Source organism: Pseudopipra pipra, chromosome 4 (assembly GCF_036250125.1).
Source record: "Pseudopipra pipra isolate bDixPip1 chromosome 4, bDixPip1.hap1, whole genome shotgun sequence".
Taxonomy (NCBI): Eukaryota; Metazoa; Chordata; class Aves; order Passeriformes; family Pipridae; genus Pseudopipra; species Pseudopipra pipra.
Genome location: NC_087552.1, coordinates 38,072,355 through 38,099,226, shown reverse-complemented (window position 1 = coordinate 38,099,226; position 26,872 = coordinate 38,072,355). Strand labels below are relative to the sequence as shown.

The 26,872-nt window shown below is 38.4% G+C and overlaps 1 protein-coding gene across 18 annotated transcripts in view; it reads right to left on the bottom strand.

Moving 5' to 3' along the window:
- The window catches only part of GALNTL6 (polypeptide N-acetylgalactosaminyltransferase like 6), a 573,576-nt gene that overhangs the window by 424,240 nt on the left and 122,464 nt on the right, over positions 1-26,872 (bottom strand). The window contains exon 2 of one of the 18 annotated variants that reach the window (XM_064652494.1): positions 22,604-23,495. The exons of 16 other annotated variants lie outside the window; for them this stretch is intronic. The gene's annotated coding sequence lies outside the window, so the exon portion shown is untranslated. The remainder of the gene's footprint in view (positions 1-22,603; positions 23,496-26,872) is intronic. One more of the 18 variants, XM_064652495.1, reaches the window with a different exon arrangement.

The following is a 26,872-nucleotide window of genomic DNA, read 5'->3' as shown; positions in this document are numbered from 1 at the left end:
TTAAACTCTGAGAAAATATGACATAAAATGTCTCTGAACTGTTTTGTTGCAATTGACTTTCAGCAGGGTTTATCTGTCTTTATACACCTTTTGATCCATATTTCATTCAAGTCACAGACTCAACATAAGAAGTCCTTAGACTGATCATATGGAAACCCATGCATATACTTAAGTGTTTGTAGAGCCACTGAATTCCATTTCTATAGGAATTGATGAATATATTTATATGTATCTATATGTATATCTATTTATATATATTTTTATATAGAAATATTTTTACATCTATATTTATGTGTATATGCATATATTTCTACATATCATTACAGGCTGGGGGATGAACAAATCCAGATCAGCCCTGCTGAGAAGGACTCGGGCGTGCTGGTGGGTGAGAGGCTGGACATGACCTGGCAATGTTGTGCACGGAGCTCAGAAAGCCAAATGTGTATCCAGGGCTGCATCAAAAGAAGTATGGCTAGCAGGTCTCTCATGAGACCCCACATAGAACACTGCATCCAATTCTGGGGTCCCCAACACAGAAAGGACCTGTTGGAGGAAGTCCAGAGGAGGGCCACCAAGATGATTAGAGGGACGGAGCACCTTTCCTATAAGAAAAGGCTGAGAGACTTGGGTTTGTTCAGCCTGGAGAGGAGAAGGCTTAGGGGTGACCTAATTACAACCTTCCAGTACCTAAAGGGAGCCTACAAGAGACCTGGAGGGGAACTTTTCAAAAGCGTGTGTAGTGATAGGACAATGGGGAATGGCCTAAAAATAGAAACTGAAAGAGAGTAGGTTTTGATCAGATATTAGTAATATATTCTTTACTGTGAGGGTGGTGAGGCACTGAAACAGGTTGCTCAGAGAAGCTGTGGATGCCCCTTCCCTGGTTCAAGGCCAGGATGGATGGGGCTGTAAGCAACCTGGTCTAGTGAAAGATGGCGGGGGGGGCTGAAACTAGATGATCTTTAAGGTCCTTTCCAACCCAAGCCATTCTGTGATTCTGTGATTATGATATACCTCTGAAAGTAATGTCAGAGGCGTAGAAGGCAGGTAGTTGTGATGCTGACCCCTCTTCCTACCACTGTAGTCTGCCACTGCATTTAAAAAAAGAATCATCTTTGACGTATTGCTGTAATTAAAGAATCCACAAAAGAAAGAGATGAAATACACTGAAATACTCCTACAAACAAGTTAATTTTTTAAATCAACTGAAGATCTGCAAGACAAAATACTTTTTGCTTCTCACTCTTAATTAATCTAGAGTTATCATGATAAAGGACACTAAAATTCTTCAGGTACTACACAGTACTAATACTAATAATATAAAAACAGAGGTTAAAAGAACTTTATTAAAAAGACACAGAAAGCATCTGAACCTTGTCTGATACATAATGGTGCACCTTTCTTTAAAGGTGCAAGTTCTTTACAAAATTAGAAGAGGAAAAAAAAGCACAAAGAAATAAGCAGAGAAAATCGCGAAGGATAAGCAAACCTTGAATTACGAACATCAGTTGCATAAATTCTAACTTTTTATGAAAACATAAAATTATAAAGTAAGTGAAACTAATGGGTGGGGGGTTGTAGTTAATATCATATCTAGCTCAAGAAAAAATGACTAATTTCTTCACATGAGAATCCAGTAAAATGAGCTGCTCTGGCAACACAGAATTACCTCAGAAAATACATTCCAAAAAGGTAAATGTAGGTCTCAGACTTTCCTCAGGATTATTTTGATTAATTTATTGTCTTGCATTGCATGGTGATACAAAAAGCCTAAAATAATGAATTTTTTGCATCCTTCACACTATTTCTAGTTAATCACCAATAGCGATGGAGTGAATCCACTCACGTTTCCTGAAATATGTGAATTTTGTTTAAGATTTCTATAAGCCATGGACTTGCATACAGCTCAAAAACTGCCCTTCAAAGCAGAAATGGATTATTACATTTTGTTCTAGGATGTCTACAGAATGATACATTTTTTTCCATTAAAAAAAAAACAAACAAGGAGTATATCTGGCTGTAAACAGAGATGGCATTCCTCCCATTCTTTTTTTGATAAGTTACTGAGGTGTTAGGGACCAAAATTAAAATCTATCCATGTTTGCTCCTAGCAGTTACCTCCCCTACCCCTTTCGTGCTCTTTCAACAACTTCATTTCCCTCCCGCTCTTCTCCACCAGAGAGGTTTCTTTATCAGGTAGATTTTTTCATTTCACATTAATTTGTGAATTGCATTTAATCCAACTTGCTATTTTGTTTCCTTTTCACTTCAATACCTGAATAGCCTCTTACTTCTGCACAGATGGATGTAGAGGGATTACCAGAGCTGAAAACTCATGAACTAGCCAAATTTGCCCGAAAGGAAGAGGCACAATACCCCAATCTGGCAAGAGACTGGCATAGCCTCTAAGAGAGAAGAAAATACCAGCTGCTGTCTTTCAAAAGGTAATGCCGTGAGTATCATTTCATGGTTAGTCTACCTAGACAGTCAGATATTAAAAGAAGAAAGACAATTTCAGTCCTCCCATATTATCCTTACAAAAGGATTAAAAAATTAAAAGTAACACTGTTGCACTGGGTTCAGACAGCAATATTCGAATTTACAGAATTTCTCAAATTTGATAGAAGTCCCAGATGTTCAGTCTATACATGATCTTTAATAGCTCTGGCTTTGTCAGCACACAGTGCAAACAGACAGTATGTTCTATATATCAAATCATGACATAAAAATTAAGTGTTGATTGTGTTTATTTCCATGTCATGTTTATTTCTTTACAAAAAATAAACGTGAGATACTATGCTTAGGTCAGATTGTTTTTGTTTTATTTTAAAGTATATGAACTTTCATTTGAGCAAAAGCAAGGGCCTGCCACTACAGCTATAAACAACTAAACATTTATCTGGCAAAACCCTGCAGCAATAAACAGAAAAATACTTAAGGTTCCTCTATTTTCCATTAAAAAAAAAAAAAAAGTAAAAATTCTGGTCAAGAATGAAGAGTAAAAGCATGATATGCACTGTGTGTTAAGATTTATACCTTCTGAACCAGGTGCAAAGCAGATGTGAGATGCTGCTGTTCCATTTTGATAGCATTTTATTCCTACTTTAAAAGCACACAAGTGACAACACAAGGCTAAAAACCAAATCAAACCAAAATCCAAACAACACATAGGAAAACTGGTCCCTTAGGTTTAAAATGCAGATTAAAGCAAAAATAAAACAACAACAATATAAAAAATCGGGGGGGGGGGGGGAGGAAAGGCACCCACAGCACAATAATACTGAATCCTTTAGTCCTTGAAAAATAGGTAGAAAATTTTCAATAATGTCAAATCACCTTGAAAACCAAGCTTGGAAGCATTAAAAAAAAAAAAAAAAAAAAAAAAAAAAAAAAAATCAATCACCTTCTCTGCAATACACTTACCTCCATTTGCTGGATGAATCTCATATTTCACTGTTTTACATTATTTTCCAAACAAGTACATTACTTTATTGCATGTAATTCTGATTCTGAGCAGAAAACAGTAAACTTAAACAGTAACCTTGTTGAGACATTAGCTTTCAATGCTAGGTCTGAAACTTTACTACACGTCAATGTATATAATTGTAGAAATCATGACACTTTAAGGTTGTTCATTCAAGTACCACCAAAACAGTTATGTAGAAGATACGAATCACGCCTATTCCGTTTCCAAAACTGTTCCCACTGTAGGTTAATGATATAAGCATAGCAGCTAAAGCACAGGGCACTGTTCAGAGATTAATCTGCCTCTGAGGAGAGAGGCAGGCTTAGCTACAGTCAAGAGCCTTGCAACTCTGCAGGTGCTCATCATACCCACCAAACAGTGTGGTCTCTTCTCAGTCTCCTTTTCTTCAGCTCCCTCACCCATTCCACTTAAGACACTACACCAGCTCTGTTGCCCTTTTCTGTACACACTCCAGTGACTCAACATCTTTTTTTTGTAGTGAGCGGCCCAAAACTGAACACAGGATTCAAGGTGTGGCCACACCAGTGCTCTTCAAATTTTCTCCCTGCATAACCCCAAAAAATCTCCAAGGGGTTCAAGTTACTGAGGCCTTAGGGGTCATCAAGGTCCAATGACAGGACCTTGCATCTGGTGCAAGGGAACCAAATCTCATACAAACAAGAGGCAGCAGATTCTATGTATTTCAGACTATGTGTTATGTCCTGGTAGCATTGAAAACATCAGAGTTACAGTGCTAGATGCTCTTAAGTGCCCCACATTATGCTTTTTGACTCTTTAAGAAGTTGTACACATATGAAATACAGACCTTTGAGGCTTAAAGAATTCTTGTGGTCCTAAAAACATCAGCCTTCATTTTCATAGAACAACTCTGGACATATAAAAACTCAGCTGATCTTCCTTTAACGTAGGTGCTATTGACTTCATGGAATAATTTTCCTTTGTACCTTTGAAATATCTATGTAAAAAAAAATATAAGGACTACATCAATACAATTTTATCTAATAACTCAGCCTCAGTCTCAGCTCTTCCCTGTCCCTTGCAAACATTTCAGATATTTCCAAACTAATAAACCACATTTTTCCAGTTTCTGAGTTTCAATGTTAGTGACAGATATATCCACTAAAAAAGCCCAAAATCCCAAGTTAATTATCTGCAATGTCTTATCAGAGCTGCACATGAGTTCTGCCAGTTGTCATGTCACCAGAAAAAAAAGGCACAGCACTGCAAATTTTCCATCTCAATTGCCGCATTCTTAAATCAACTGAACCCCTCACAACTGTTTAAAATTTACATAGTCTTTAATGACGAAAAAAAGCACTGCCATTAGAGTTCTCTGCATATGACTTCTGGTTTTATATTTTCTGGCTCAAGTTGTTCTTCCTAGCTACAGCTGTATGCCTCTGTTAGCATCAGTGGGGATTATTACACAGATGAAACAAAGACCAATATTGGCTAATGATCCTGCTCTGCTGGCAGAACACAGACTATCACAGAAACCGACTAATCTTGAAATAACTGAACAATTACTAAATTTATTCCTTTTCTAAATCATGATGTGATTTGACAAGCCCATTTTGTCAATGAATTAGTCTAAATAATATCTGACAAAATACACTGCAGAAAGAGAATGAAGCAGGAACTCTTGATACAAGATGTCTCAGTAGAATGCAATGAAGGTGTTTTAAGACAGGTATTTGTTGCACAAATACCTGTAAGTAAGCTAATTTTTTTTGCTGCCAAACAAAGACATTTGATCCTATATTTGTAGAACTCATGTTGAATGTGTTGACCTCACTTGCAGGCTTTCCTTAGTTCAGAAATCTACCTACCTCTCGACTACTCAGCAGCCAACCCAGCTGCATTGAACCTCTTATTCCCAGACAAAGTGTGGAAGTTGACCAGTAGCCCCTATTTCTTCTACCAGTTAAGCAACATGGATACTGAGCATACCTGAAAGTTAAGCCACTTGAGAGATAAGACTGATGATAACCAAAAAATGTTGAATTCTCTTCAGGTGTACCTTCAGAAGGGAGAAAAGCGAGTATTCTTACTTTAAAATTGACTGAAAATTAAGGTAGTTTCTTTCTCCAGAGATGGAAATGGACCCTTAGCTCCCTTCAGGCAAAGGAGGGAACTGAACCTGAGCCTACACATGCTCTCATTGCCACCTCTGAGAGAAAAATGTTAAGGGGGGGGGGGGGGGAACAACACAAAAACAGACTGCCACTACATCTCCTTTAGATAAAGAATGTTAAAATACGGCTCCAGGGTCACCACTGATGAAAGGTGTCTACATCTCCCATCAGTTTGGCTTCTTAAGAAGGATGCCATGAAGGAACTACATGTTGAGCAGCATTGCGCAGTACTTTTTTCCAGCTACTTCCATGCTGGTCCATGTTAGACACCAGATCAGTGATCACTGGGTCAGAATCCCCTTGTGGGGGTATGGGGGTGGGGGTGGGGAGGGGAAGGGCTAGGCCTAGGTCTGTAGCCAACATGGCTGTGCCCATGAAGAGCACATGGCAGGGACAGCCATGCGGCTGGTCTCTCAAGGTCCGCCTGGTGGCCCACACACACCACATCCCCTGGAGCCTCTAAGTGGCTGTGGCACCCCTCACTTTGGCTGAGGGGACAGTGAATGGCAGGGAGCCAAAAGCTCCATCTAAGAGGAATGGCCAGAGTCTATAAAAAGACACACATGTGGCCTCCATCCCCCCTTGGCCTCTGCCCTCCTAACCTACCAACATGTGACCTCCAGAGTGGTAAATATGCCTCTCTCTCCTCTCTTTCTCTCTTTATTCCTTCTTCTCCTAATCTCCCTTCCTTTACTCCTATGGGCAACTTCAACACCTGTTTTCTATATTTCACTTAAGTTTGCGTTTGCTGGGTGTAACAAAGGTTCCCTTACTATAGCAATGCTTGCTAGTCTCAGTAATCTGTTGTAATGCTTTTGGGAAGTTACATGTTATTTCTGTAAAACCCTTTTTGACAAAATGCCTATTTTCTCACCAGATTAAAAGACATCTCCTAGAGAAAAATGTGTAGTTTTTCTCTGGACATGAACTCAAGGTATCAAAAAATCAAAGGCTTTGCAAGGGTTTGTGTGGGTAAAATCTCTTGAAGTATGAAATTAAAGCGTACAAACAGTAAAAACGTGGAACTTCTGGAGCAGCGTAAAACAGCCCATTCCCCCCATCTTTAAGTTATGCAGGTCACAAATAAGCATATGATCAAGAGATTTAATCCTCAGGGCCAAACAGATTTCTGGATCACTTTGCACTTGCCTTAAGCACTAAGTGTTGAAAAGTCCAGCACTTCTGACATTCAGACCTCTTTTCAGATCTAGCCTTCAGTCAAACATGTCAAAGCACAAACTCAAATTCCAAAGGTGGATTTCACAGAGTCATCATCATAGAATCATAGATTTCTACGGCATTACTGAAGTTGAGACACCACTCTAGGGTTCCAAGCTGGTTAAAACCCAAAAACAGGTTTCAAAACTGACTTTTGTGTCACAAAGTCCCAAGACAAGTTCAACTTGAGAAATAATTAAAATACACTATTCAGTGGCCCTACTTATCTCCTGAGATTTTGGGGGCATTAAAAAAAGAGCATAAGCAAATCACATTTTCTTGACATGCTGCTTCTACTAATTATTCTATAGAGATGCCCATGTGCTCCCTACATTATTCCAGGGGGATTAACAGTGTTGGTATTACAGTAAATAATGTATAGTTCTATCTCAGGTTACCACAGCAAATTTTATAGAGTTTGGATGCAGAATAAAATACAGAAAAGGAGAAAGAAACAATCTGGACAGAAGTTCCAAGGAAACCTGAGAACTGACATGCCTAAAAAAATTTCCGACTGTTTAATATAGTCAGAAGTGGGGACAGGGTGCGAGTGGGAGAAAGAACCAGACAGACCCACTATTTTTTCCATTAAAGCATCATTTTGCAACACATTTCCTTTTCTTAGTAGTTATGAACACAGTTTTTCAAGGCATGTTTTTAAACCATTAGCAGTTTTCCAACAACAACCTAAAAATACTATGCCCCAAATCAGTGAAGTTCAGAGACAGCAATTCTTTCTGAATATTGCACTGAATCATCTTTACTTTTTCATTGACAAATTCCATGCTGTTAATGGGTGTTAATCACAAATTCATCAGTATGCAGAGAGCTTTCTATTGTGTTGATGTTCATTACAGGTAATTTGGCAGCTGTTTTAATGTGTTAGCTGTTTCAGCGACATAGAATACATAATGACAGCTTTACTTACTGAATTTTTATTTACTCACCAATCTCTTTTTCCCTCCAAACGTTCATTTCAGGTGAAAGCAAGTCATGATGCCCCGGTACTAACGGGAAAGAGGAGAAGCACAGTGTGTTTTACAGGTGAATTTTAGGGATGATGTGTTCTGTTCATCCGACCAAAAGTCAGTTGTGAGGGCTGAAATGAAGGGATTGTGAAGGTGAAGTGGCAGCCCCTGGAAACCACAACCCTGTAGTCCATTTCAAGTTTACTGTATGAGACAAACCCACAAGGTACTTGAAAAGAGAAACAAGGCCACTGCAATAGCTAATGCCTTTTTTAAACCAGTATATTTTCCCCGCAAAGTAACTAGTTATTAAAACATAGAAGACAAAGAAGTCAAGGCAAACACATGCAAAATGTGTGACTTTCCCTGAAATCTGTTTACCAATTTGGAAAATACAAGAAATCTGTCATTTTACAATTTGTCTGGTTAAACGATATTCTTTTTCCTGTGTATTTAAATATGCTTTAATTGAAACTAGTTGTATTTTAGCTTTGGTCTACGATATAACCAAAATAATTTGTCATTTTCTTACTGGCTTACATTAAATGTCTCAAAAAAGGAACTGAAATATCCATTTATTCTAACCATTTAACTGTGAAAGGGTATTTGCCTTTCCAACTGTATGATTCTCATAGAATCATAGAATAGTTTGGGTTGGAATGGACCTTAAAGATCATCTAGTTCCAACCTCCCTGCGAAGGGCAGGGACATCTCCCACTACACCAGGTTCCTCAAAGCCACATCCAGCCTGACGTTAAACACCTCCAGGGACGGAGAGTTCCCAGCTCCTCTGGGCAACCTGTTCCAGTGTGTAACCACCCTTACAGGAAAGAATTTCTTCCTAATATCTAATATTCAGTTAAAAACCATTCCCCCTGGTCCTATTGCTACACATCCTTGTGAAAAATCCCTCTCCAGCTCTGGAGGTTGCTCTAAGGTTTCCCTGAAGCTTTCTCTTCTCCAGGTGAACAGGCTGAACAGCCTAGAATTCTCATCCTGTCTTCTCAGGAGAGGTGATCAACTTAGTGGCCCTCCTCTGGACTCCTTCCTACAGTCCATCTTTTTTATGTTATACAACATGTTAGTTTTGTATGAGCTCTGTACCTTAGCAGGACATTAACAGAGTATGTCAATCTTGGGGTAAAAAGTAAACTAAATGAAACTAGTTTGCCTTTTCAGCACTTCAAAAGAAATTATTAGGATGAGCATGAGGTGCTGGAAGTCTCACAAATGCTTTTACCTGCTTGAAAAAAGGCACACAGGTTTTCAATCTGTATGCCCTAAAGCAGCCTGTGATTCTCCTTATGTTTTGGTGTTTTTTGTTCCCTGCCAAACTCAAACGTTTTTTTTAAAGAGATATTTCCTTAAATAGCCACTTATTATAACAGAAAGATGCAATGTCTTGCTTCTGTAAATTTAAGTTCTGTTTGAAAGCATTATTGCTTTCCTCAAGTTGTAGAGCAGGTATAAAAAGAACAATAGTCTCCTAAAATAAATGTAATATATAACAGTCTTTCAGGCAATGTCAAATGCAATGGGAAAAGAATGATGAGAGCTCTCCAACATGAGTTTAAGTGAATCTTTTTTGCTCTCTTGTGCCAGTGCAAGTATCATTTATTTTTAAAGCAATCAGTCACAGTTTTCTGTTAGAATGATGGTATCTTGACTGATCTTGTCGAAGTGCAGACAATGAGGAATAATAAGATTCCCAAGCTGGGGAGTCAGTAATGAACAAAATTTGAAGTCAGCTAAAATGAAGTACTGTATGAACTAGAATATGGGATATACATCTTTAGACTACAGGAAATAAGCCAACTGACAAGGATTAGAAAGAAATAATTTTCCCTGTGAACATGATATTCCATAACCATCCACCACAAGAAAAAAAAAATCCTCTCTAACGCCTCTTACTAGACAGGGCTGGAGAGGGGCTGATACTGATGATACAGATACAAAAACCAGTGTACCCAACACAGAAGTTCATATTTTGCAAACATACTGTGATTATTCTTTGTAAAAAAAGTGAAAAAGGCAAATATTTACAAACAAAAGATAACCAATAGAAGGTGTTTGAAATCAGCTGCTTTTTCAAGAAGACTGATTCATGGTTTTCAACTGCTCAGTGCCTCCTCCAAGAGAACTGATAAAATGATGGAATTGTGCCCCTAAGTAAGTATAATGAAAGCCCCCACACTGATAAAATGCATTTCAAGAGATCACTCAAGACAGAGACATCCAACAAAGTCTGAAGCGACTCCAAATATTTGTAGTGCACGTGAAAAACTCCCATGCATTGCCCTATTACAATTTCAAGCAGCATTTTAACTGTATACATTTCACTGCCTGGAAAGAAAATCTAGCCATATATGTGCTCCTTTTGCATAGCTTATGACATTACAAGTTCACAGGCCACTTGAGGGCGGGCTGTCATCACACTTTGGAATTTAATTGGGCATAGGGAGGTAGTTAGGTGACAATCGGACAACGGTTGTTTCACAGACTTAATTTCAGCTAAGAGTGCTTGAACTGAATCAGAAAAATTCCAAGACGGACTGCAAAAAAGCCAAATTAGGAGCTTCCAAAGCTTTACGTTGAAAAATATGAGTGTGGAGACCTATCAGAGCTCGTGAAAGCTGATGTTCTGCAGCCAGATTTCTCACACTTGCTCCCACCTACTATTATTCCACAGAAACGTATCCCAAGTAAATTTGGTGGCAAAGTTTAAATGATACTTTTTCCCCTCCCATATCTATTTGCCTGCCTAGAAGAAAGAGGGTAATGAAGGAAATGGACAGTTTTCCAAGACAGAAGTAGTTCAAACTGATTGCTTGAAGACTTTGAAGGTTTATCCTAAGACTGAAAAATACTTCAGTGCGTCATTAATCTGGGTGAAAAACCTCTCTAAGTTTTCTGTCAGACTAATTTCTTTATTTTCCTCTCAAGGAGAAACAGTACAAGAATAAGACCATACAGCTAGAGGTGAAAGATAAACACAACTATCTTATCCTAGGACAGTCAGCTCTCTTCAGCATCTACCAGAGAGGAAAGAGCCTTCAAGAAACCATTGTAAGGTAAAGCTGAGCAGTAACATCAGTCACACAGTAATTATTGGTCATCTGTCAATTGAGAACTGTTTTCCAGCGGAAGATTTCCTAGCCACATCTTAAAAATAAGGTAACCTAATCACACAAAGTAATAAGCTGGACACTGCAAATGGAAGGACTGAAGAGTCATGGAGATAGTCTCAGTCACCTGCGGATAGGACAATATTTGGTCATCCACGCCACTTCCCAGCAAGGAATGGATTTCATATTTGGCAAAAGGAAGGTGCTTTATGCCATCTTGGCTTCTCAGAAAGCATATTGCTTATTCTCGTTTCAATACATTTAAACAAATGAAAGTATCCACGGATATTGCATGTCAGTTTTTAATCAGTCTGCAATGTAGTTACACTTTTGCAACACAGTATTCTACTCTTAATTTTTATGCAAAATAACCATGAGCAAATATAGCATCGTAAGGCTTTGGCAAGCCTTGATCCTGTAAAATCTACTTGAATTATCTGTTACATAATTATCTGTTGCACATTTTCTAACCTCTGAACTATTCCTCCGAGAACAAATACAGTATGAACGGGATTTATATATATATATATATATATATATATATATACACACCAAAAAAAGGCTATGACTATAAAAGTAACTGCTTCTTCTATCTCTTTGAAACTCTAAATCATCCCTGTTTACAGTTAAAATCAAATTCATCAACCAAGAAGGCTCACTCAAATTTTGTCTGGAAAAATCACACCTCTGAAACCACTTGGAAGAAAGGCTGCTGTTCAGATACATTCATATCTCCTCCATGCATGAGTTACAGTGAACATTATGCATGAATTATATTTAAAATTCATTAAACCACATGCTAACTCCTATATTAAGAACATGCACCCCTTATGTAATTATTATTTCTAATATATTCTTATGCTTTGTTCTCCCTTTCAAACTGGAAGGTTTTAGGTTCACACTTTTCATTCTGTTTGCTTATGAAGTGTCAAATAAATTGATGGCATTGAACTATAACTGGGTGAAAGCACTGTGTGCAAGACTGTTAGCAACCAACAGCTCAAAACTACATTTTATTTAAGAGTTCATAGATCTGGTTTTACTCAGTAAAAGCCCTTCAAAAACAGTTATACCATTAGATTAATGCTACTTAATCTTATTTTTAAACCTGTAAGAGCTGATACTTTTGTAAGCTATTATTAGGTTAACTGTCACACTAACCAATTTCTTTTATCCACAGCAAAGACTCAAAGTACTCAGTGGTTCAAACTTCTCACTCAGCCACCGCTTTGAAATACGACTTGTAGGGATGAGAAAAGGGTTTGGGGTCAACTCCTACACCTTAGCCTACTGACAAATCTTCTTCAGATGACTGTGATTTTGCCCAGAGTTTGGTAATAGACATTATTGCTAGGGTAACTTCATGGTGTTCATCAGTGTTCAAAAACATATTTTGAAAACAGTGGGGAGAACGAAGATTTGAGAGGTTGCTTGGAGCACAAAAGAGAACATGAAAGAACATATAAAGGTTGATGCTAGAAACAAGTCAAAAGAAACTGCCTGACAGATGGCATCCCAGAAAGGACGGACTCTCGTTATGGCAAGATTCTGTCAGTACAGATGGTGACTGACAGCACTGATTACAAAACTCAGTTCCCATTGAAGGCAACAGGAGCTTTACTCCAGTAATGGGGATTATAGCAATGAAGTCTATCTTTTTGAAAATCCTATTGTTTTGCTATGAAATACTTTACAAGAACTTGCATAATTCTTAAATTGAAGTTCTAACACCTGGTCAACAGTATAGTTGACTGGATCATATTGCAACTTTGTATATAAAATCTAGGACTACATAGCAATCATGTATTTAAGAGAGAGAGAAATTAAACAAATTTCTACATCATATGTAAATGTGCAGTGCAGGAGCCGGCTTTAGCAAATAACTATGCAATGGTTCAGGAAGACCTAAATTTGTGCAAAGCATTTCACATTGTCCTGCATGAAACTGTTGGCTCTAAACTGGAGAGATATAGATTTGATGGATGGACCACTCAGCACATAAGGAATTGGATGCATTCAAAGAGTTGTGGTCAATAGTTCAATGTTTGAGCAGAGACTGGTGATGAGCAGTGTTCCTCAGGGGTCAGTATCAGGACAGGTGCCATTTAACATCTTTGTATGCAACATGGACAGTGGGACTGAGTGCACCCTCAGCAAGTTTGTCACCACCAACCACCTGTGTGGTGCAGCTGACACACTGGAAGGAAGGGACCCTGCCATCCAGAGGGACTCTTGAAAGCAATCCCAAGTACAAATACAGGTGAGGCAGAGAATCAGTTGACAGTAGACCTGGAGATGTTGGTTGACAAGAAGCTTGATATGATCCAGCAATGTGCCCTTGCAGCCTAACAAGCCAACCACATTCTGGGCTGCATCACAGGAAACGTGGCCAGCAGGTCAACAGAGGCAATTCTGCCCATCTACTCTACTCTCGTGAAGCCCCACCTGGAGTACTGAGCCTGAGGCCCCCAACACGAGAAGGACGTAAACTTGTTGGAGTCCAAAGGAGGGGCATAAAGACGATCATAGGCTGGAGAACCTCTCCTATGAAGACAGGATGAGAACTGAGGTTGTTCAGCCTCGAGAAGTCTCCGGGGAGACCTTACAGCACTTTCCAGCATCTAAAGGGGGCCTACAAGAAAGCCAAAAGGGGACTTTTGAAAGGACACGCAGTGTCCTAATGATTACAGACTCAAAGAGGGTAGATTTTAGATTAGGTATGTCCTGGTTTCAGCTGGGATAGAGTTAACTTTCTTCATAGTAGCTGGTATGGAGCTAAGTTTTGAATTTGTGCTGGAAACAGTGTTGATAACACAGGGATGTTTTCATTATTGCTGAGCAGTGCTTACACAGAGCCAAGGTCTTTTCTGCTTCTCATACTGCCCCATCAGCGAAGGGGGTACACAAGAAACAGGGAGGAGACACAGCTGGGACAGCTGGGACAGCTCCCTACTAACCAAAGGGATATTCCATACCATATGGCACCATGTTCAGCATATAAAGGTGGGGGAAGAAGAAGGAAGGGGGACATTTGGAGTGATGGTATTTGCCTTCTCAAGTAACTATGTGAGATGGAGCCCTTTTTTTCCTGGGTTGTTCCTGACTGAACACCTGCCTGCCCATGGGAAGTAGTAAATGAATTCTTTGTTTTGCTTTGTTTGCATGCACAGCTTTTGCTTTATTTCATAAACTGTCTTTGGCTCAACTCTTGAATTTTCTCCTGTTTATTTATCCAATTCTCTTCCCCATCCCACCAAGAGGGGAGTGAGCAAGCAGCTGTGTGGTTCTTAGTTGCTGACTATTGTTAAACCACAACAGATATGAGGAAGAAATTCTCCACAGTGAGGATGCTCCATCCCTGGATGTGTTCAAGGTCAGCTTGGATGGGGCTTTGAGCAACCTGGTCTAGTGGAATGTGTCCCTGCCGGGGTAGTGGGATTGGAACTAGATGATCTTTAAGATCCCTTCTGACCCATTCCTTTCTATGATTCTAAAACTAAATTCCAGGAGATTGCAGAGTACTTCACTTGGGTCACAAATACCCCATGCATCGCTAGAGGCTTGGGGAGAAGTGTCTGAAAAGCTGCCCAGCAGAAAAGGATCTGAGGGTGCTGGTCAACAGCTGGCTGAACGTGAGCCAGCACTGTGGCCAGGTGGCCAAGAAAGCCAATGGCATCTGGCTTGTATTAGAAACAGTGTGACCAGTAGGACCAGGGTACTGATGAGGCTGCACCTTCCACACCGGGAACTGAGGGGCTGAAGTGTGAGCAGAGACGGGCAATGTAGCTGGTGAAGGGTCTGGTGCACAAGTCTTCTGAGGAGCAGCTGAGGAAGCTGGGGTTGTTTAGCCTGGAGAAGAGGAGGCTGAGAGGATACCTTACCGCCTCTACAACTCTCTGAAAGGAGGCTGTAGACAAGAGGAGTTCAGCCTCTTCTCCCAGTTAACATGTGGGAGTTACGGTCTTTTCCTATGACAAAAGGAAACGACCTCAAGTTGCACCAGGGAAGGTTTAGATTGGATATTAGGAAAAATTTCTTAAAGGGTCGTCAAGCATTGGAACAGGCTGCTCAGGGACATGTGGAGTCACCATCCCTGGAGGTATTTAAGACATGTAGATGTGGCACTTAGGGACATGGCTTAGTGGTGGACTTGGCAGTGTCAGTGATCTTAAAGGTCTTTTCCAACCTAAATGATACTATGATTCTTTAAAAATACCTTTTCCCTCTTAGATGTGCTGCTTTGCATTAGCAACTTCACATTATGCTATTCACAAAAAAAGAAAAAAAAGGAAAAAAGAGATGAGCTTTTATCTTCACCAGTTACTGTCACCAAACTATTAAGTGACGTTCTGATAAGTACCTGGCAAATCCCTGACGAGCACAGCCAATCCTAATGAATAAAGTTTCCTGTAAGCAACTTCTGCTGAGGCAGGGGGAGAAAAGATAATTTTCTTTAGTCCTAGATGGTTAAGACACATATTCCTGTGGTAGATTTTATTCATGTTGAAATCAAAAATAGAGCCTTGATATCAAACAGAGTTCAATACTAGGAAAATGGGAACCATTTGGAAATAGCAAACCACCATCTTCATATCTATATGTATTCAAGAGTTCAGATTACAGGGTAATGAATGTACAGCTTTGCAGATATTCCACAGAGTAATTTGAATATTTTAAGGTCATAATCTCCTCTTTATATGCAATGTATCAATTTAAGAAAATATTTTCCTTCAATATTAAAAAAACCCTCTACATCAAAAACCACAACCCCTCCCAGCTGTTTCACATACATTGAACAACACCATCATCTCAGACTGAAGATGTTCCTTATGACACTTTATCATATTCAAGATGTCCATGTTCAATATTCTATCCTAAGGAGGAAAAATTTAACATTATTTAAGATAAAGAAAAAGTTACATAAAAATTAAAAGCAAACTAACTACACAGAAGACTCTAGGATCCTACTACTAGCACCTAAATAGAGGATGGAGAGTAGGAGGATCAGTGCCCCTGTAAGTATCGATTTAGAATCCTGAAATTGCGTCTTTAGTCTCCCTCAAACATTAATTTATACACCAAGATGTGCATTTATAATAGAAAAACGCATACTGTTACAGTTATACTTAGTCTAGGGCACCTGCTTTCTCCGTGTGCCACCCCTCAAATTCATTGTGGAGTAGCAACATCAAATTCGTCTGGCAATATTACTCTTTCTGGCTCACCAGAACAGTCTCTGTCATCAAGAAACTCATTCAAAATCATCTCCTGCCCCAGAACTTGATTTCGTATCAGCAACTACTAAGACTTTATCTTACACATTATTAGTTTAAGAATTACTTTTATAAATCACACAAAAAGGTCCATCTAGCTAACTATTTGTTTCTGACAGTGAACAACAGCAAATCATAAGGACAGATATAAATACACAGCACACAAACAACTTCACTTCCCTACAATACCCTTCCAGCCTTCAGCAACTGATGGTTCAAGGACATTGCAAACCAGACACACTGACTTTATCCCTAATGTATTTTTCCTCCATGAACATATTCAATTGTTTCTTGAAGCCATGTAAGCTTTTAATATCCACAATGCCTGGTTCAGAAAGCTCCACAGCTTAATAACGTATTGCACACAGACCTGTACTTGCCATTTGTTTTGAAACTGGTACAGTATTTAATTTGATGCTATTATGTCTAATGAAAGAGAGAGTCAATAAACTGATCCCTGCATATCTTTTCCATGTTACTCTCTTCTAAGTTACCTCTATCACACTCTCAGTCTTCTCATCAGTCACTCAACAATGAAGGCTTTACTTAATTCACTCACCCTTAATAGGTATCTTTTCTATGCCATCTGTGATGATTATGATTGCACAAGAACTGCATACAGTATTTGAGAGTACACAATGAATTTACACAGTAGTCATAATAATGTTATTCTCTTTGAAATGAAAGCTAACATTTTCATAAAACTAATATAGCCATCAAGAGCTCCTTCCTGAGTAGCAATTACCGTGTCAAAAGTTATTGCGGCATACATAAACCTAGGATTATTTACTTCCCCATATACATTATTTTATAATTTATCCACATTTTTCTTTAGAGGGCTAGACAAAGACAGAAGATTATATGGAGAGATCCTGAAATACAGCAGCAAAATTCTGCTTGTATTCTACCCCAAATTTCCCATTTCCTTATTTTCTCTCTATTCCATTACACAAACTCTGTCCATTACAATGAATCTTCCAAACACCAGCCACTGAATACACAGATCATTTGTTTATGCCTCTGTTTCCTAGGCATGGAACATCTTAGTTTTCAAGCACCTGAAACGTACCTCAGACTAATAACAACCCCAAAACATAACAAGGTTTTTATTTTCCTTCCCATGATTCTTCAGAAGCAATTGGAATTAATCTTTCTGGTCTTGTCTTACATTTTCTTTCATCTTGCAAGTGGCTTGATTTTGAAGATCTCTGCTGCTCCCTTGAGCAGTCACTGCCAAATCACCTTTATTTTAAAAATTGTTTTTACCCCTCTTCAGATAGTTAATAGACCACTAAATTATTTGAAAACATTGTTCTGGCGAAGTGCATATTCTGTTTATTTTAAGCAAATTTCTACAAGTTCTATATAGGTGCACTTTAAGGCCATGACTGGAGTCCGTTTTCAGCTCCTCTTCCAGAAGACTTTTTTAACAAAAAACTACAGCCACAGCCTAAAGCTACTTGTAAAACGTAACAAGTTACTCAAGCTTCCAAAGCACTGCCAAGCTTGTTAAGTCCAATGTCACTGAAGAATGGTCAATTCCAGTTTTACTGACATAAGACTGTGTTACTAAATTTTGTTATACTGAGCTGATTTTTGTTTGCTTTTTAAATTTGCAGTATGAGCTGCCTGTAATCTTAGACTCTAATACAGCAACTATAGTGCAGTTTTGCACAGAAAAGCAGATTACATTAAAACATAGAGATATATTTGGGATGCAAAAAAACATATCCCTGCATTTTGAAAAATATATAATAACCCCTCATTCCAGCTCAATTTTAAAGAAGAACAGAGTAAGTAATACTTTACACTTCCAAAAAGGAAAGGAATATTGCAATAATTAAGAATGTGAATTTTACAAGAAAAAAATATAAAAGCACTGCCTTTACAAAATGAAGTTTTGAGAAATAAATGGTATCACAGAATTCTCCCACCCTGCACCACAAATAACAATAATATGCTGCACTACTCAGGTCTTCCAACCTTCATGCTGCAGAGAAAGGGAGAGTACAGGAGTAACAGCATGAGTCTGTGTAAACTTGGGATACAGAAGGGGCGATTGCACTGACACCTAACATGCCATAAGCAGCACCCACGCCTCACTATGTCTTCCTTTTATATCAAAAAGGCAACCCTGTTTTCTCAGAGCACTTGCACAAAAGGTGACCCCATATACAACAGAAGAAAACACGATTATAGTCTCCTCTCAAGAATCAGCCTGAGTTTGCTACATAAAAATATAAAGCATGCTTTATTCACACATTTTCAATTCACTACAACATAAAAAGCCCACAGGTCATGTTTGTATGATGCAGTTAACATAAAACTAAGAGCTTACCGCAATCAAAATAAAATATTCCTTACTGGCATTACTTCAATAATTGACCTAGCCCAGGGTCATTTTAAAACAGTTTAAATGCATCATTAATCCAGGGTATTCTAAAGCAGCTTTACTAATATGCTATAATAAATTAGAACAGAGAAGCAAGGTTGCAGTTAGCATGCATTTAAAAAAATAATAATATGATAACAAAATATGCCAGACATACAGATTAGAGCAACATGAAAAAGAAGGCACAATAGCAGCATGACTCAGAAGTTCAAGAAATATATTTGATGGGATGTATTTTCCTTATTATTCTCCTGGGTACACATTTGTCTGACTTTCATGTTTCCTTCCTGTCACTTCCATCCTAGCATTCTGGCAGCTTCTCACTCTCCGCTATCATTAAAAGAGTAGCCAGTCTTTCAAACAACCAGATCAGTAAAGTGGATATTAATCTGCAATACAAAGGAGGTTACTAAATGGAAGAGAAGGTTACTAATATGTCAGGAGAACAGCAGGTTAGCAAAGTGTATTGTAAGGACGGCAGCGCTGGGCAAGTGTTTTTGAACAAACTTGTGTATGTTCTCCTAAAAAATCTGTACGGAAGTCCACTGTCTAAAGAGTAGAAATGACTCACAGGAAAGATTGGAAAGAAACAAAGGCATAAATTAAATGAGCCAACATCATTATTTCCTACATATTTCAGGACTTTGAAGCAGAGAGGGAAAAAAGTTATCACTGTTCAAAAACAAAGGTCAGCTCACATACAATCTGTGCTTAAAGAGGGACAAGACACAAAAAGAAAAAAATCCATATTTATTAAAAAAACCCTTGAAAATGCCAAAGACACTGTAGATTATACCGAATTCATACCCATTAATATATGCTTCTCCATGTATTTACATGGTGTCTCACAAAATTGTTCCGTTCCTTGCAAGATTGCTGGCATGTTACATTAAGAAAAATAAATTCCCTCTCCCTGTAGGAAGCAAAGACGGTCCCCTCACCTTCTTCTGCCCATAAACAAACATACACGTCCATAGGTATATGTGTACATATATAAATAAAAGGAAAAACTCATAGCCCACACTAATAAGGACCTCTGAAGAATCTCTTCTACTAACGATTTCTTTAAAATTCATTGAATGAGAGTTTCACTTCTGATGGAATTTTAGTTTTAAGCTTTATCAGTAACATTTTACTCCTGTATGTCAAAGAACCAACATTATTACAATACAAGAAAGTGGCAAATTTTTTCAAGGCCTATGTCTTGGAAGACGTTACAAAGTGCACAGGCAGTAAATACATGTGTCCTGGCCTTGATCTCCCATGTTCATTTGTCATTCACATCTATTCCAGATGTAGAAGCAGGTTGCAGCTTAGCATGATCCCATCTCCATTTCCTTGTTCCCAATGTAAAATACAATTTTTCTTCATTGCTTCTGAAGGAGACATCTGTTGTGACTCTAGAGTATTTAAAGAAAAATATCTCTCACATGTTCATATTGAAGTTGCTTCAAAGAAAATACGTTAATCATGACTGCACACACTACGGCACTTGGAATTTCTGAGTAGTATTGTGTCGAGACACCACCTCAGTTTTATAGAAAGTAAGTCTCACATTAATAACAACTCTTTGTCAAGCAGTTTCTCTCAACGCTTTGTGTACGAATGGTTTAAACAACATCTCAGCATCTCCATCTGTACTGCTCTAGGTGCACCCTCTCCTCATGGAGCAAGAAGAAAGGGAAGACGAGGAAAGATCACAGAAGTTGTAGACTGTGTTTCCAGTCAAATTTATTTCCCACCCCTCTGCAGCTTTGCTGCTTTTCCCTGATGGAGTCCCAGAAGTTTCCTGTCCTCCTCTGCAGCCATTCCTGCTCACATGGCATATCTATTTGCACTGCTGAAGATGGCAGCTTTCAATTTTGCTTTTAAATTCCATCAGTAGAGGCAGCCGGTGGAGGTGAATGTAACTCCACTTTCATGTTAGCAAAGCATAGGTTAACATATATATTCTGGCTGCACTTTCATTGAGCTTGTATTTCTTAAATGGACTACTTTAGGAAGAATGGAGAGAAAAACCCACACTCTTCTCAGGCTATAAAGTTCGAGTAATATAGCTCAAAATAAAATCTAACCATTGTTAGGAGTGTCTCCATGTAGCTGGAGAAATTCCTACTGCTTCACTGTTATTAGGAATTATGTCAAGGATGCCCTTATGCTGAAAAAAATGTAATCTGATGTGAAACACAGGTTAAATATACTGCAGGAATATTTCGCTGTAATTTTTTTTGTTTTCTGCTACCTTTTACAGCCATCTCAAGTATTTTTTATGCCCTTGTATGTTGTATCTTTAATGATCCTTTAGTAACTTTAGTGGAGAATTTGTTACTCAATATCATAAAAGTTCTGAATTTACATTTTTACACTAGTGTTATAATTGCAAAATTTGATCAGCAATTTGACTGTCACTTTAGTTTATATTGAGCAATTTTGAAAAAACAACATCCATTCAAGCCTGTCATTCATTTTGTATCCATAACAAATGCAACTTAAAGTGTAGTCATTTATCAGAGTCTGAGAAAAATAGAAATTTATTGCTTGTAGGATGGCATTAACATGTCTTTTACATGCATTCTCTGTGCTAATGTGAAGCTACCCCTCTATAGAAAAAGCAATCTAAAAATTTCCGTGATTAAATCCAATATATTAATTTACCCAGCAGCCAAGTGAGATATCAGAAACACTAAAGAATCTGAAATGTGGGGGGGTTTCCCCAAAAAAAGCAAATAAAAAGGAGAAAAATAATCGAGAGATGGAGGTGTGCTGCTATGTTTAAAATTAAAGGGCTTTTCCCACTGAGAGAACACATTAGGCATTTTGCTCTTATATAAAAGAATATATATATATATTTCAAAAAGTCAACTATTGCATTAAACCATGTATTACACTCTGTGCAAGACAGATGATTCAGAACTGGAGAACCATTGAAGGATGGTGGTTAAGCACAAGATTTGGTATGATTTACAGTCTCTTCTCATGTTATCTAGCTCTGGCAAACTACTGCTGCATCTGTGCAGGCTTTGTCAGGGACCAGCAAAATTTTGCAAGGGTGAAGTTAATTTATGCAGAAGAGATTTCAGTTGCCAATATCTGCTGGAGTTAACTCTTGTGGGTGGGAATGTCTCAGACCTCCCTAGCACACTGTTTGACCCTGTCTTCTTGGACACAACCACACGAAGTTTCAGCAGCACTAACCAAAAGATACATTACAAGCACAACTTTTAGCCCAGGTATTGGATGACAAAACAAAAAGACAAACTGCCGGTGACAGAAAATTATTTTATCTAATGCAAAATTGGAAGATTTTAATCACAGTGAGACAAAAACACAGAGGATAAAATATTTATCTCACAGTAGTAGAGACGTTAACATTGCAGGGCCTGTATTTCCCGGGCACTGGCTCTGAACAGAGACACAAGGAGTCCTTCGTCTTCCCCACCTTTATCTATAAACAGAACTTGTCATAGGCTGCTATAATATGTTCTTACTTGTCCTAAGTATTTGTTTGCATTCTCCTAGAAAACTATTTTCAGAGAGCAACAATAAGTAAACACGCTAAAATTTTCTAAATAAATTCATCTGGGTTTCTATTTTAAGTACAAGTATGAAAAATTATGCTTCTTTAAGCAAATGAGCACCTTAAGTTAGTCTGATAAATCTACACTTATACACTTCAGTGAGCAATCCAATTTCTAAAGCACTGGTGTCCTGACAAAATTCTAGTTCAGATAATTACTCTGCCTAGCTAAATCTCTTAGCAGTATCGTATGCTGTCATAAACTGCTGTGTAGCGAAGAAGTAAACTGTTAAATTGCCACTGCTTCTTAAGCACAGAATCAATGGTCTATTGCTGATTGATGAAACCTTTAGGTTGTATAGGCCAAATTTTCTAGTCTACTATGTCAAATCTGCACTGTAAATTCGGCATTAAAAGGAACAAACAAAAAACAACTGGCAAAGCACCGCAAACTGCACTGGATATGGTAGCTCTTAGATGGCACAAACCTGACACAACTGTCACGGCACTGCACGTTTACGCTACTGCCAGATGGCACCAATCTCCAAACTCCTTGTTGCTGCAGCTCTCATATGAGCATATTGCTCATATGGCCCTGAAAACAACACGTAAATGTTCTTCAACTTCTTCAGAGAGAAGTCTGTCTGATAGGCTTGAACTGTTGTGGAGGTGGTTTCCAGTGATCTAATGAAGCATCTGTCAAAGACCGTTGTGTCCTGTCATCAGAGATAGGGTTGAAAAACTCAGACATCTGATGGTAACCAGCAGCTGGAGGTGATGGTGGGGATAGGGATGCTGTAGTTATCTGTTAAATCCACATGTGGCTAGATGAGTCTCGTATTCCAGCTAGTGACTGCTTCCTAAGGGCAGAGGTTTTCAATAAAAAGGATTTGATCAAAAGAAAGAGATGATAGGAAATTCCTTCAATAGGATCTTCCAAGAGATCTTAAAACAACAGCATAAGATACAACTGTCCCTGTGAAACACAGCCTTGAACAGAAACATGACAGCTGTGACCCTTCAGAGTACAAGCATCCAGAAAAGAGTGGGATATTGTAGCCTACATATTTCTATGTTAGCTGGACATACCCCTCATCATTTTTTTTTCCTGAAATTCTCTTAGTATACTGTTCTTAGTTCAGTGACTAAATACGTGACTTGAATCACCAAGTGTTTGCATAGACTTGGAGCCATGTCACCTTCTCGATGAAGAAAAATATGTGAAAATCATGGAAATGAAAGTAAAGAATTTGAAAGATAAATTCAGAAGTAGTTAAATTCCTGCAATAGATTTTCTTCCTCTTCTTTACCTCTTGAGCAAAGCTCCGGAAGCAGGTGTCTCCCACGGTGTTTTTTCATAAAGAAGAGGGAAAGATTTCTCTGTTGAAGACAAATTTTGAAAAAAAAAATTACCCAGACAAGCATATCACGCAGTGAAACTCCTCCAAATGTGACAATTGTCAAAATCAGCTTGAAACCAATGAATCACTATAGAGCTTGACCTTAAAAACCAGTTTACATTGTGTGCTGATTGTGAATGGGATAGAATTAATTTTCTTCACAGTAGTTGGTATGGGGCTGTGTTTTGAATTTATGCTAGAAACAGTGTTGGTAACACAGGGATGTTTTTGTTGTTGCTGAGCAGTGTTTATATAGGGTCAAGGCCTTTTTTGCTATTGTACTGCCCTGCCAGCAAGGAGGCTGGCAGTGTAAAAAAAAAAAAAAAAGTTGGGAGGAGACACAGCTAGGACAGCTGAAACCATCTGACCAACAGGACATGCCAAACCATTTGACATCAGACTCAGTAATAAAACTCAGGGAAGAAGGAAGGGGGGACATTAGGAACACCTGCTTGCCTTTACACATTTTAAAGAAACATTAAAAACTGCTTTTTCTTTCAGTCAGCGTAATTTGGTCTCTTCACCACGAGGAACATTTACAATACATGTAGGATTTTTAGCTTGGGATTCCCAAGTTGCATTGTATTTGACTCATTGATCTCTGAATTAATTTTTTTATTTAAAGTAGCCAAATGTGCCTACTCTTGGCCCAAATCCATCAAAATAGTTACTATACACTCAGTTTTGCTGAAGTCAATTGCTATAAATGTGTGCATCAGCATATTGCTAGACAAAGACCATAAGTTACCCGTCTAAGCATTAAAAACACAAGAAAAGCTGAATTGTTCTTTCTTTATGTGAACAGACATCTGCCTACACACACAGTTGCATCTCCACTGAATGGTACACACGGTGCAGTCTGGCTTCTGACCAGGATGCACCTACAGTGCCACTGCAATTCTCCAGGGCCTAACACAAGAGAAAAATGCCCAGCACAGGGAAATGCGGAATTTCAGGAAAGAACTGAGCATCATGTCCCAGTGAGGGGTGTGCCCCCCTAGTCAGTGAGCAACCTTGCACGCCACTGCAGTCCCCCTCTTCTCAGTAGTCTTTCTACAAGTCCAACTGCTGGCATGCACAGAGGTTTCTTGACCCTGTGTTTTATTTTAGATTAATCCAAAATGACTACACACATTAGCTGAAATGCATTACAAATTTGGAATTAAATGGAAAGAAAATTAAATATAGAAACCAGTCCATTTTATCCTGTAAGATATACTCTGTTTAGTAACATTCCTGAAAATTGATACGTATTAAATTAACCACAGGAGGGCTCCCTCTGGTATACCGAATACAACAGCAGCATACTGTTTATTGCCAAAAATAATATTGTATCTTAAAAGTAACAAAGATTTTAGACCTCAAATTATATTTTCCTCAATAGGCTCCAATATATACAGGGGAATAAAATTATATTTGAACAATTTAGATAAAGAAGTGAATTACAGAAGTGTTAACTGTATGGCTTAAACACCTAAAAGGCAAACTGACATTGCCAATGGACTGCATTTTAAGACACTGTTTTGTCATGCCACGTATAGGGGCTCTGGAAGCTGACACACCAGCACAGCAATGAAGAGGGCTGTAGTATAAAAGAGCATTGAAAACACCAGGTCCCAGCTGCTGCTCTGGGGAGAGAAATGAGGACTTACTTAGAACAACAGCACATGCATAGAAACTGAGTAGAGAAAGTGAGGCTTCATATTATCAGTATTTCTTATGGTCTGACAGGTACTCTCCAAAAATAGTACAAATGAATGTTAGCAACAGTCAAGCAGCTACTTTTGTAAAGTTGAGACTGTTTGTCATTCTATACTTTATTTGCTCCTCTGCTAAAGAGAAACCAAACTCCCACCTCATAAGTTTGCAATGAAAGCAAAGGTGAGACAGTGGAACTAAATACATAAGTAACTGACAGCGTCCTGACAGTGTAATAAGAGAAAATAGGTGTGTATTTGTATCCTAAACCAAATGATAATTTGTACAACATTTTGCAGCTGTTGAAATCAACTGGAAAATAAGAGAAATACAGCTAAGTGGGGGGGGGGGGGGGGGGAGGAAGGGGAGAAGAAAATTTTTCTCTCAAGATACAGCTTTTATGCAGCTCCAGAAAGAGAATTCACCAACCCAAACTTTGTACTTCACTGCAATCAATAGTAAGTTAACAGAGTTAACTGTCCTGGAAAATTTATGATTACCAGAACTTGTGTGCTAAACATTAGGAAACATTGCACATTTAAATTTTCACCTCTTTCACAGACTTCAGAAACTAATGACTGTTTGCAAGACAGATTTCAGGCCGAAACCGCTTCCTGGATTCAGAAGACAAAGTCAGTACTTTCACAGCCAGTGGAAGGTTAATTTTGTGCCTATTTGCCAACTATAACACAAGGCCACATGATTTGCAAGGACTAAGTTCTCCTTATGCTAAGGAGTTCATTTAAATCCATACCTCACGCATCCCATGAGAAAGAGGCTAACTGGGGCTAACCACATAGAAATAAGGACTTCACAGGACAAAGGAAAGAGAGTGTGACTCTATCCCATGGAACAATGCTTTCCCCTCACAGCATAGCTGTATTTTGCTCTTTGTTCTGGACACCATGCATGCACCAAAATAAAAAGGGCCAAAACCATCGGGAGTTTTTCCAGCAGAGGTGCCTCAACCAGGAGGTTAAAGCTGCATGCCTCACTGCACCAAAGTATAAGAGAAATGAAGCCAGAAATCTACCTTTCTTCCTTACTTTACACATCATAAAGCATTTCATTAATACACTGAGTATGTATTACAGAGCATCTGTGACTAAGAGATGCTGTTGTTCAATCCAATTTTAAGTGAGGAGATTTGACACTGGGCAGCAGGAAGATGACAAATCAATGAAAAAAAGTACAAAATAAAGTTGAACTATATCAGGGGTTACTTCATTAGACTGCCTTCCTTTCAGTCACCCACACTGGCATCCCATATAAACCGAAAGAAACATATCTCACAACACTTTTCACCAAATACCTACACTACAGATACTAGAAAGCTGCCGCGAGAAAGTTGGTTCTTTTATATGAAGTTATGTTTCATATACTGAAAGTGTATAAACAGACAAGGATAAAACCTTACTGTAGCCAAACAAAGTAGCACTAACTTTAGATAGTATGAAATACTCAGATTTGGACCAGGATTACATCCTACTGGTTGTACTACATTATTGCTTTTCTTCCACAGAAAACAAAATTGAAATTAAGTTTTATTAGCATAACTTAGTATCAAAAAAAAAAACCTGGCTTTGGAATTTTATCAAAAGATCAGATAGGACTTTTATATCACATATATATATGTATATATATATAATATCTCAATCA